We start from the raw sequence: 2,974 nt of genomic DNA on the forward strand, positions 1-2,974 counted from the left end.
TGGCACTGTTAACTGGGACAAAACCCTATGACTATTAGTCCATAGGCCATGGCGAAGAATGTAATACTTCTATTCAGCTAAATGGAACATAAATTTATGTTGCCCCTAAATTCTTATCTTTATATCCATAGGTTAGTGAATCTCTCAACTCTCATCAGAAAAGCTCGCTCTCTCTCTTTTTTTTTTTTTTTTTTTTTTTTTTTTGGCTGTAGATGGAAATTAATCCAGAGACTTACAACTAGCCAGTGAGCAGAGAATAAGAAACTATAGCACACTCAGCTCTAAGGGAGACGTCTATATCGCCTCTCCTTCCCACAAGGCTCAAGGATCATTCATTGTAAGGAACAGACACCGTGGATGTCTGGCTGGGCCCGGCAGGGTCGTTGTGTATACGAACACAATGACTGCATGCAGGAATGTGCTGTGACTGCATGCAGGAGACCAAGCCCACCAAACCCCAGCCTAGAGGGGAGAGGGGCTCATGAAGTCTCACCCCCACTGAAAGTTATTGGAAATTGATGGCTGCTGCCGGGAGGAGAGTACGTTTTCTCCTGGCAGGAGCTCCTGGCAGGATCCCCATTCCCCAGCAGATGGCTCTGCAGTAACTGGACTCAGTGGGCTTTCAAATGAGAACGAGAGCACCTAAAGCTGGGAGGGAAAGTGGTAGAGAGGACAGGGGGAGATGCAGACAGGAGGGAGTCAGGGCGGGACTGATCAAAACACATTTTATGGATGTATGAAACTCTCAATAAAGAAATCTTTTTTAAAAAGCCGGACAGGGTGCCATATGCCTTTAAAAAGTACACAAGAGGCTTCACTAATGAAAACAAGATGAGAAAATTCTAAAATAAACATTTCAGGCATGCTGTCAAATGCTAGTAACTCTAGCACTCAGAAGGCTGAAGCAGGAGGATCATGGGAGCAAGGCTAACCTAGGCTACCTGAAGAGACACTACTGCAAAAACACAGCACAGCACAACACAACACAACAACCAAGCCTAGCACAGCACCCGTGTTTAGGTGCACAGCTACGCAGTGTTGGCATGTTCGCATTGCTAAGCAACAGATTCCCTGAATCCTATCCACCTTGTAAAACCTTCTTAATGAGGTGACCCTTAGATACAGTTCCTCGTGTTGTGGTGATTCCAACCATACAATTATTTTTGTTGCTGCTTCATCACTGTAATTTTGCCACTGTTATGAACTGTAAATGTCTGACATGGAGGATATCTGATAGGTGGTCCCTGTGAAAAGGTCATTTGACCCCAAAAGGTTGTGACCCACAGGTTGACAACTGCTGCTCTGCACCCACTAAATGCTAACCCCCCTCTATTCTTCCCATAGGCTTTGACAACCCGCTTTCGGCTTTGTCTTTCCAAGACTTTGATGACTCTAGATAGTCCATATGAGCAGAATCACAGAGGATGTGCCCCTTTGCGAATGGACTATTTTACTTAGCACAGTGTCCTTGAAGTTCATGCATCTTGTGACACCATTTCCTCTTTAAGGCTGCATAATATTCCATGGCACCTGTATCCAACTTTCCATCCATTCCTTTGTTGATGAATATTTGGATTGCTTCTTCAGGGTTTTTTAATGCCCTATTTTGCAGCTGGTTACCCACATAAACCAAGTGAATTACCAAATACCCTGTAGCCAGTAAAATATGTTTATTTAGAATTTTATCATTGTGTCCTGAACCAGTATCTAGGGGTCTCTGATCAGTTCTGGGATAATCTAAGACAGAACCTTTGTGAACACTACAGCTGTGGACATTGGGAATGGCAACTGGTGTTGACGGTACCATTGACTTTGTGCCTATAAGGATACCCGGCCTTGGCTTTGGCACCTTCAAATGTTTTCTGTGCATGGACTTTGGACTTTGTTTTTTATGATATTAGGGAAGTGTGAACTTATTTGTGCTAATGGCATTATATCATTTTTTCTTTTTTTTTTTGTTTTCATCTGTGTATGTTGTGCATATGTGGGGGGGGGATGTGTGTCCATATGGAAGCCCAAGCCTGATGCTGGGAACCACCCTCTACTGAAGTGTTTATTAACTGGACATGATGTATATTATGGGCTGTGGAATCATGAAAAGCTTTGCTAAGGCGAAGAAGGTTCCTCATACAATTTTCCTCCCTGGCCATGCTTGAAGCATCCCAAAATAAAAAGGGTTCATTTTAGAATACTTTTGGGGTTTGTGTTTGTTTGTTTGATGAGACACTATTTCTCTGTATAGCCCTAGCTGTCCTGAACTCCCTCTATAGACCAGACTGGCCTCAGACTCGAAGAGATCTTGCCTTGCCTCTGCCTCCTGAGTGCTGGGATCAAAGGTGTGCACCACCACCGCCTGGCTTCAGAATGCATTTTAATCTTCTGTTTGTACAGTGCCATACTTGCTTCCTGCGACACTGGAATGCAGCAAGTCACTGCTGAAAGTGGAGTAAATTTTACTATTAACTGCTCCTCTCTAAGCTGCAACTCTCTACCCCCTCTTCCCTCTTTCTGAAGAATAAAATGTCACCACTGCTGTGGAGACCATACAAGCCTAGCAAGAATGGGAGTGTCATGGCTGGAAAGCTCATATTTCCCCATGGGACATCCCATCCTGGATCCCAGGCCTTCGTTCCTGAACTTGGAGTCCTTCTCCACTACACATTCCTTTTTAAAAATTCTAATTTATGCCAGGCAGTGATGGAGTGCACCTTTAATCCAAGCACTTGGGAGGCAGAAGCAGGTGGGTCTCTGAAGCCAGCCTAATCCACAGAGTGAGTTCCAGGACAGCCGGGGATACACAGAGAAACCTTGTCTTGGAAAAAATTTACCATTTTACTATTTGTTTACTTATTGTGATAGGGCCTCATGTTAGGGTAGGCCCACCCTCAACTCACTATGTAGTTGAGGATGACCTTGAACCCTCAGTGCTCTGCCCTCACCTCCCTGGTACTGGGATTACACGTGTGCACCATGG

Source organism: Psammomys obesus, unplaced genomic scaffold (genome assembly GCF_907164565.1).
Source record: "Psammomys obesus unplaced genomic scaffold, mPsaObe1.curated_primary_1811, whole genome shotgun sequence".
Taxonomy (NCBI): domain Eukaryota; kingdom Metazoa; phylum Chordata; class Mammalia; order Rodentia; family Muridae; genus Psammomys; species Psammomys obesus.